Source organism: Chenopodium quinoa, unplaced genomic scaffold, assembly GCF_001683475.1.
Source record: "Chenopodium quinoa cultivar QQ74 unplaced genomic scaffold, ASM168347v1, whole genome shotgun sequence".
NCBI classification, from domain to species: domain Eukaryota; kingdom Viridiplantae; phylum Streptophyta; class Magnoliopsida; order Caryophyllales; family Amaranthaceae; genus Chenopodium; species Chenopodium quinoa.
The window spans coordinates 1,444,087-1,454,246 of NW_018744187.1; positions in this window are offsets into that span (position 1 = coordinate 1,444,087).

Here is a 10,160-nt window from a genome sequence, read left to right on the forward strand (position 1 = left end):
AAATTTACAAGGACAACTTCATACCTCTAGGCGGCCCAGTTGGAGTTTTAGAAGAAGTGGCCGGCTGCTTCTCAGCCGCCACATGTTTCGTGGCAGAACTAGGAGAGCTCCCAATAGTCGTCTTCCGGGCCTTGGGGTCCGGCTGTTGGGAAGATGAAGCTCTTGGAGCACCCGTCTAAAACAGAAGAAAAAAGTCAGTATATGCATAAACACTCCAAAAAGAGGGTGAAAGGTTCGGAGCTCACCAAGGGTGCCCCCTTTTTGGGGGAGTCGGTTGAAGCTTGTTGCATAATAAAGGCCCGCAACATGGCCGCCGCAGTCTTGGAGGCGGTGATTTTGCTCATGGCGTCAGCTGCAAAAACAAACAGCAAAGTTAATAAAAGATAAACAACAAATGTATGGAACAACAGAGTATTCGACAGGCCGACTACCTCTTGAGCACCGACTGCTGAGGCCGCAGGCGGCCAAAAAGTACTCGTCATAGAGCCACTTGAAGCTCGGGACGCAGTGCAGGGGTACTTGCTCTCGTACCCCTGAAGTAGAGTCGACCCTCGACTCTACTTTAAAGAGTCCTTTATCAAGGATCTCTTTCTTAGCCTTGGGGGGAACAGGCGGCATGCTACGGCCGCCTGCAAGAAGGGGCGGATTCCTGTTCCACCTATTGAAGCGCTTGTTCAGCTCAATGTCTGAACTCTCAATGATGAGGAAGGTGCTCCGCCAGTCCTTCCACTTGTTTGCTTTACCTCTTGTCATGAGGTAGCCCCTGTGGCTTGTCAATTGATACCAGCCGGTACCGCCTGTCTTAGGGGTCCGGTTGAGATAGTTCATATGGGCAAAAGCCTCGAAGCTCGGCTCCACCCCGTGCAGTTCGCACCCGGCCACATAGCCGAGTACGTTGACCCAGGAGTTTGGGGCTAACTGCCATAACCCCAACTCATACCCATCCAAAATCCGCTGAACAGCCGGATGTAATGGGAAGCGAAGCCTTGCCTTGATGGCCGCCTCGTAGCAGCCAAAGCAGGCGCTATCATAACTGGAACCAGCCGGCCAGACGACTGTGTCTTCTGGATCCGGCACAAACACTAGAAAATCGGGGCCCATGGTGTGGTTTGCAATAAATCTCTCCACTTTCTCTTGCATGGATGTGATTCGGCCCCGAGGTACCGTGCAGTAGTAGGGGGTATTTAGCTCTCGGTAAGAGGCGGATGGTTCCGCCCAATTGTCCCCCTTCTCAACTGCGTGAGAAAGTCTCGCCTCTTGCAGGCGGCTGTTTTTCTCTTCTGTACCCAAAGAAGCATGGCCAGAAGAGCTTGACTCGGAATCGTCCTCCGACGAGTCCGAAGAGGACGACTCCTCCCCTCTCCCGGAGGGGCCCGCCTCCTCTCTTTGAAAAGGAGCAGATTTGTTAACTGTTAAATGGGAAGGGGTCACTATGACTCCCCCCACAGAATTGCCGGCATCCAGGCCGCCTTGTTTCACTACCACATCTGGCGCCTGGTCAGATGTTTCACTAAGCGGCACCCTGTGGGAGGAGCCGTCTGAATTTGAGATCCTAGCTGTCTTTTTCGTTCTGGCCATCCTGCTCTGCATAGACACAGATACAGTCGGACTTTGTATAAAGGGCAAAGATGGGTCCGGAAAAGGGCAGGCGGCACTCCTAGTCCTAGATTCAGCCGTCCCCGGTGACCGGCTGATCACTAACCTAGGTCGTGTCGTGTGCTTCCGTGGTGCCATTTCAGAAAATAAAAAGAAAATTAAGAGTAAGAGAACTGAGTTACCTGAACGAGTGACGATTGATGAAGTTCTGAAAATCCTGTGCAGTCGGCTTGTCAGAACAGGCGGTAGGCAGAAAAGGTCCAAAATGTCAGAGCAAGTTCAGGGGTCCGAATGTTCTCAAAAAGTTCTCAAAGTGTGAAAATGACTCAAGACAACTCTCCCTTATATAGGCGAAGTGAGAAGGCGAAGGGTCACTTTCAGAATTCAAAATTTGGGCGGGAAAATCTCTCATCCTTTCGCCGACTGACACCTGTAGCAAGCCGTCGCCTGTTACAGTGCGACACCTGTCACAGGAAACACGTGACCAATCACGTGCCACCTGTGAGGGGCAAATGATTAGGGGATTTTGCTCCCACCAATCGGAATGCGCCACGTGGACCAATCAGGTCCTGCCAAGTGTCCCCCAGTTGGAAATGTCAGGGCTTGCCACGTGGCACGCGCTTATTCGTCCACCTTGGACTTATTATGTCATGACATGTGGCATACTCCATGCCTAATGGGGAAACCGGCCACCCAGGCCCAACTTCCGAGGGAAGCCTAACCGGCCCTAGGTTAACCTAAACCTAGGATGGGCACGTTTTCCAAGGTTATAAATACCTCCCTTAATCCTCATTAAGAAATAGAATAGAAACATTACGGAAAAAACACATTAATTACGCACAGTAATAACCGGCTGATCTCGCTAACAAAGCATATTACCTACATTAAACACTCTCACCTAGAGAGACCAAATCACTTTAATTTCCGCAATAATTACTCCTTAATCAGGTACAAACTTGACCGTTGGAGGCGGAGCTCCCAGGATTCTCCGTTATTTTGCAGGTACAGGCGTCCGGTTCCAGTCTCGGAATTGTAACTCTCTCGCAGGACATCAGAAAACCCCGAAACACCAAGTATACTTGATACAAATGAGTTTGGTTCCAGCTTGTTCTTCCAAAAGCAAACAGCCAAAATAATCGCACATATAAAAATCTCTCGGCCTGCCGAGAGGAGTAGCGCTTGGCTCGTAGTAATATAATTGGCCATGAGAGTGAATGCTTTAACGTGTTCATGTGCTAGTCTCTTATTGTGAAAGCTGGGCATTGGCGTCTCGCCCAAGGAAGCAGGCGGCCAGATGACAGCCGGCCTAGTCCTAGCCACGAAGCATGACAAATCAGCTAGCCATGCTAATGTAGGCGACACCTAAACAGCCAGCCCAATCCGAGCCACCAAACAGCCGGATTGATCACTTCAAGAACAAGCAACTCAAAAGTCCGAGACGAATGAGTTCGTGTGTATGTAAAAAATAGGCAGCTAGGCAGCTGTATTTATGTATGGGGAGCATTGAAACCGGCTGTTTAGCCATCAAGTAAATCAAACAAACCACTTGTCTTTCATGAAAGCAGGCGGCATCCACAACGAACGCATCAAGCAATGCGTGAGGTGATATGGGTCTTCATGTTTTGTAATGAGGGCCGAGTCTTGAATCACTTTGGTCTAAATAATGACCAACACGATCAAAACATAATTAAAACAAGCGGCAAGCTGATCATACGGCATCATGTGGCCGAATAAAATTTTGAAAGTTAGCTCCATTGAGAAGAGCAGCTCGGCATCCTTACCAAAGCACCATGTAAGCTCAAAATGAGTGCCTTTTGAAATTTCATAGTATCATGGGTAAACATCAAGAATCAAACGACACATTGCTATTGTTTGTAAAGAAACAGCCACCATGTGTATGCACGCAACAGCAAGTCCCTTGTATGTCTATAACAGCCGGCCTAGTCCTAGCAACACAGCAAGGAGGCGGCTCTAAAACACATCCGGCTTGGCTGAGTTCAGATGGTCGAAGCATTCGAGAGCAGGCGGCATCTAGGTGTCGTAGCTCAAGCTAGCAGGGGGCACTTGCAACCAAAGAAGCTAGCCATAGAAAAACATGCGGCATATGAAACACAATTATCGTGCTAAGTTCAAATATCATGCTAAGATTTGACGTTGATGCTGGGTACGAGTACATGCCAAGTAGATGCTAAGCTATCCATTCGTCCAACCAAGTGTGTATCCATGTGTTTGAAGAGCCGCATGAAGTGATCATCCAAGCCAAATTTATGAGCCCAAGAGTATATAACTCAACTTGCTAAGTTAGGGAATCCTCATTGCTCTTATTTCAGCCGGCATTCAGTGCTCAGACGCTCATTAAAATCAAATAGTCGGCCACCCTTGTTAAAGAAAACAGGCGGCCACAAGTGCTCTTCAAGACTCAAGCCCAGTCCCAGCTAGACTCACCTTAAACAACCGGCACTTGGTTGAAAGGGCATGAGCAAAAGTGGGTCTTCATACTTTTTAAATAGGGGCCGAGTCTTATGATCATTTTTGTCTAAATAATGCCAAGCACGTAAATAGCATGCAACCGGCATCATGCGCTAGTCACCTAGCTTCAGCCGGCATTTACATTATGGCTTATTGTATTGTGATGCAATGAACAAAGCCATGATTAAACAACACCTTTGTTTACATGTAAACAGGCGGTAAGGTGGTTAACCTTCGAACTTGGCTAAGCAAGGAAAGCAAGAAAGCCACTAACCGGCAATGGAGCTAGCAATGTTACAAAGCAAGTGGCACATGCTCACTTAAAAGTCAGTGGTTAACTAAAGTGGGCAGCCCTTATTAGTTGGATATGAGAAAAACAGAGCAACCTTTGTATTTTGTTAGACAAGCCATAATAAGCATCGATGGCCGAGATCATCAAGCAAATCATCATGAGAACAACCGGCAATTTCTTGCTAAGTCAGAACCTTTATTGCTCTTATTTTAGTGAACGGATGCGCAATAAAATCTAGCAACTTCTCGTGGACGCTTCAACTTGGGTAGCCGGCACTTCGATGGCACCTTCATTGGTCCTCACAAATAGGCTAGCAGGCGGCAGCTCAAACTCCAACCGGCACATCATGGTAACAGCCGGCCTATAACCAAGCATGATAAATTTTAGGAATTCTTATGGCAACAAGAGTTCTATGGTCACAAGAACAGTCGGCATTTAGTGGTCGGATGACTCAATGAAGTCAAGTACCACCTCGTAGACGCTTGAACTTTAGTGGCCGGCACTTCAATGTTTGGCATTGATAAATAACACTACATTGGTCCTTATCATTATTATGATTTTCCCTCGACAAAAAAAAAAAAAAAAAAAAAAAAATTGCCTAAGGTTATTAAACCCGGCAGCATAGTCAGTAACCAATTGAAGACCGTCTCCCTTCAGGGATTACCTCCACTTATTTGTGTGACAGTAAGAGAGGCGGCATGAATAGTAGTCAGCCCCCTATACAATGAAGTCTCGTAGCTATGAAAGCAGCCGACTCTCATTAATAACACCATCCATCCTTTATGGAAGGGAACTAGGTGATCCATCTGCTCTAACACTTGAAATGATTTCAATACTTGATACTGATTCAGAGGGGCAGGCCGCCTATACATTTACAGTCGCCTACTCTCCATTGAGTATTTTACTCTATCTTCAGAGGGGCATGCCGTCTGTACCTTTACAGTCGGCTACTCTCCATTGAGTATTTTACTCTATCTTCAGAGGGGCATGCCTCCTGTACCTTTACAGTCGGCTACTCTCCATTGAATATTTTACTCTATCACCATAGGGGCATGTCGTCTGGACATACAGTCGATTCCAAGACAGACGACCACCCTCCTATACTTAGCTAAAAAATGATGGTGGCCTGGCCGACCCTGTGCCTAAATAGGCAGCTGCCCTCCTTTTACTTAGCATCTGCGTCCACCAAAGGACTAACCAAGGCCACAGGCCGAATGATCAGACCAGGCGCCAAGCCAACTGATCCAATCTTTAAAACTAATACGACCTGTCCCAACATCATAGCAGGCGTCCGGCGGCATCCCTCCGGATGAAATTCGTCGCAGAGAGCAGCTCCCTTTTGGGTGGAACATTGCTCTATAAACTAATTACACGGCACCTATACGACTGTCCCCAAGGGCAACCACGTAGCCGTTTTTGAGACAAGGATAACTCTATCACTAACCAAACCAGTGGTAGCAGTTGACATCTGAGTCAGATGACCGCCTGTATTACTTGGGATAAATGCAGGGGGTACCTCTTGAGTTAATAGCCAACAAACATTGGCGAATCAAGGGGTCTAGCCGGCCTTCGCCGCCTGGTACCTTTACTACTCAAGCTAGAGTGTGACGGAGACTGAGTAACTCCTATGTGAACTTATAGTCACTCTCTCAAACTTAGTATGGAGCCTAAAAGGTATGAGTCGCCCGCCTGTTTTTAGCAAACAGGGGCTCTCAACCACTACTCCTGCTAGGTTAACAACCTTTGAGTTAATAGCCAAGCAAAACTTGGCGAATCAAGGGGACCATATATCCGGCTTCCGCCGCCTGGTTTCCCTACTACTCAAACAAAATAGGCAATGATTGACTAACCTCAAGGTTAACCAGTCGCCCTCCTTAGTACAGAACCTAAAAGGTATGAGAGATCCGCCTGTTTTTTGGTAAACAAGGGCTCTCGACCACTATTCCTACTAGATCTGACAAAAGCTACCGCCCAGGCATAGCTACTCTGGCCAGGCGTCCCGTTCACAGAAACAGACGACCTGTCCCCATCAAACTTGGTGAAATTCACCAAATATTATGAAACCATGCCAAAACATTTTGGCACCACTATTCTTACTAGGTTGGCTATACTTAAAGCTGTCTTCTATAACCTAACAGGTGTAGCTACTTCGGTTGGACGTCCTGTCTGACGCCTGCTTCTATGCAGCCACCAAAGCAAACGACCAGCCATCCCCCAACGAAATAAACTAAGTACCAAACTTAGTATATTGAATCAAAAGAGGCCAATGGCCGAATAATGCTAAATGCTTACCCCTTGTGCAATAGTTGACAGTCCACCTGATCAGGGGCTATCTGTATAGTGGGGCAAAGAATCGGCATCTGTCTAGTTCGACGACAATCATTATTATGATTGATTAACTTTGAAAATGTCATACCGCCCTAGGTATCAAAATTTTCTAAGTTAATCAAGTCCATCTCCCATTAGAACTAGACAAGATGTCGACCTAGCAAAGCTTCGAGGGTCTAACTTTCGAAAGGAGCAATCCCTCCTGGAAAGAGAAATTACTCCTTCCGAGGGGCAAATGTTTAGGGTAAAAATTACCCATGACAAATGGACCAATCCGAACCTGCCACGTGTCCACCACGTGGGCCAATCAGCGTCCGCCACTTGTCACCCTAAGAGGTCCAACATGGACTAATCAGGTCACGCCACGTGGCCTCCCATATGCCAAATAGGCAAAATGGCCACCAAGGCCCAAAGTCCGAGAGAAGCCCAATTTGCCCTGGTTAACCTAAACCTAAAATTGGCACGCTTCTCAAGACTATAAATACTTAATTAATCCTCATTAAAGGGGATTCAGCAGGATGACTCTCACCTAGAGAAGTCTAAACACATTGATCACTCCTCCCTTAGAGGAACCAGATCTCCCACCTTTACTTTCCGCATTTATTACTCCTCAAACAAGTATTAACTTGACCGTTGGAGGCGGAGCTCCCACCACAAGGAGTCTCCGTTGTTTTGCAGGTACAGGCGTAAGGATACCAGTCCCGGAATTGTAACTCTCCCGCAGGACATCAGAAAACCCCGAAACAAGTACCATGAGGAAGTTGGCCATGACACCAACGACTGCTTCAGCCTTCAGCGGGCGTTGGACCGTCTGGCTGATAAGAGGATGCTAAAGTCCTACATTTCTAAGTCCAAAGGAACTAATAAGAAGAACAAGGGGCAGTCGTCCAAGACTCCCCATCCTACTAGTAGTTTGGACACCGATAAGGAGCCGGTCTACACCATAGCAGGCGGATTCTCATATGGTGGCCATACCATCCGGGGTACCAAGAGCCATCTTCGAAAGATGGACAATGATGATGATGAGCAAGCGTCTGCCAGCTCCTCCTTCCAAAACGTTCTGAACACTGAGAAGGACAGGAGCAGCGTTCGCTGTCCGCATGACGACCCGGTCGTCATTGAATGTAAGGTCGCCAACCAGCTGGTTGGCCAAATTCTTATTGACACCGAAAGCTCGTCGGGCATCATCAGCCTGCGATGCCTGCAAAAGCTGAAATACAAACCCAGCAGCATGCATCCGGTTACCCACCCCTTGTTTGGTTTTGGGGGTAGGATGGTTTACCTAGTTGGTAGTATTGACTTACCAATCCGGCTGGGAGAAAAAGGAGAAATTCTTGGTCGTTGAGGAGATGACCGCCTATAACATCATTCTAGGCCATTCAACTCTCAATGAAGCCAAGGCTTTAATCATCCCTTCTCTCATGCTCATCAAGTACGAGAAGGATGATGGCTCTGTTGGTTCCCTGAACGGGGATCAGAAGACGGCCCGGGAGTGCTATCTCTCAGCCGTCAAAGACACCGTGGCCTCAGATGGCTAAGCACAAGAACCAATAGACCTTGACAATGTCAAGGATGCTAGTCAAGCCCCACCAGCAGCCGGAAAGAAAAGAAAAGCTACTCAGCTGGTGGAGGTGAAGTAAGAGAAAAAATAGCAATCACTGACCGGTGAACGGTCAGACGAGCTCCGTCCCCAACCAGCCGGAGAGCACATGGATCTCGCTTTGGATGTAAGCCATCCAGAGCGTACTGTTAAGGTGGGGACGACTGCTCTTGCAAAGATGGGTGCAGACTTGCACCTTCTGCTTAAAGAATTCAAAGACATTTTTGCCTTTGAAGTGGAAAAGATGCTAGGTGTCAGCCCGGATCTTGTTGTCCACAAACTCGCCGTGGATCCTAAAAAGAATCCCATCCGGCAAAAGAAAAGAAATCACGGCGAGGAAAGAAGTTAGGCGGCAGCTGCCGAAGTAAAAAAGTTGTTGGACGCTAGGTTCATTCGGCCATGTAATTTCCCCGACTAGGTGGCCAATGTTGTGCTTGTAAAGAAGCCGAATGGTACCTGGCGTATGTGTGTTGATTATACAGACCTCAACAAGGCGTGTCCTATGGATAGTTATCCACTTCCAAAGATCGACAGTCTGGTCGACTCTACAGCCGGCCACGCCTTGATGAGCTTTATGGATGCCTATTCCGGCTTCCATCAGATACCCATGTGGAAGAAAGATCAAGAGAAGACGGCCTTCGTCACTGATCAGGGGTTATTCTGCTATATTGTGATGTCGTTTTGCTTGAAAAACGCGCCTGTCACTTTACAACAGATGATTAATACGGTCTTTGTTAATAAAATTAGGAGGAATGTGGAGGCATACATTGATAACATGATAGTCAAATCCAAGCTACAGACGGATCACCTTGCTGATCTCCGAGAAACCTTCACCACCCTCAGGCGGCATAAGGTTATGTTAAATCCCAAGATATGCGTCTTTGGTGTTGAGTCTGGGAAGTTTCTCGGATTCCTGATTGATCAATGGGGGATAGAGGCGAACCCCGAGGAGATACAGGCGGTGATTGACATGAAGTCACCCCGCAATTGGGGAGATTCCTCAGCCGGTCAGGCGACAAATGCCTTTACTTCTTCCAAGCAATCAAGAAGAAGACCAGATTTGAATGGGGGGATGATGCTGAGGCGGCCTTTCAAAAGTTAAAAGAGCACTTGCACTCCTTGCCGAGGCTCGTTAGTCCTTTACCTAGAGAGACGTTGTACATGTATATGGCATCCAGCTCCTAGTCTATTTCATTAGCCATGTGCTAAAAAATGCTGAACTCTGGTACCCCATGGTTCAAAAATTTGGCCTTTCTTTGTATATGGCATTCAAGAAATTGAAGCCTTATTTTCTGGCACATCCGGTGGTTATATACACCGACCAGCCACTCAAGCGGCCTATGTCTACCTTGGATTCATCCGGAAGAATGCTGTAATGGGCTATTGAAATGCAAAGTCTCGAAATCACTTACGAGCCAAGAAAGGCAGTGAAAGGTCAGGCTTTTGCCGACTTTATTGTTAAAATGACTCGTCCGATGGCTCCGGAAAATCTTGACCAGGTCTCGAAAGTGTATGTAGACGGGAGCTCAACAAGGCTGTGGTGCAGGCGTAATCTATGAATCTCCGGAAGGAGACAAATATGAGTATGCACTACGGTTCAAATTTTAAGCCTCAAACAATGAGGCGGAGTACAAAGAACTACTAGCCGGAATCCGCATGTGTAAGGCAGCAGGGGCAACCAAAGTTGACGCCTATTCTGATTTTCAATTGGTCATTAGCCAGTACGAAGGTAAATATGAAGCTACCCATCCGGCAACGATCAAATATCTTCAGGCGGTCAAAGAAGAGGCTGGGACACTCGAAAGGTTCACTCTAAGCCAAGTGCCTAGGTCCGGCAACAAAAAGGCAGATTCCTTGTCCAAATTAGCATCCTCC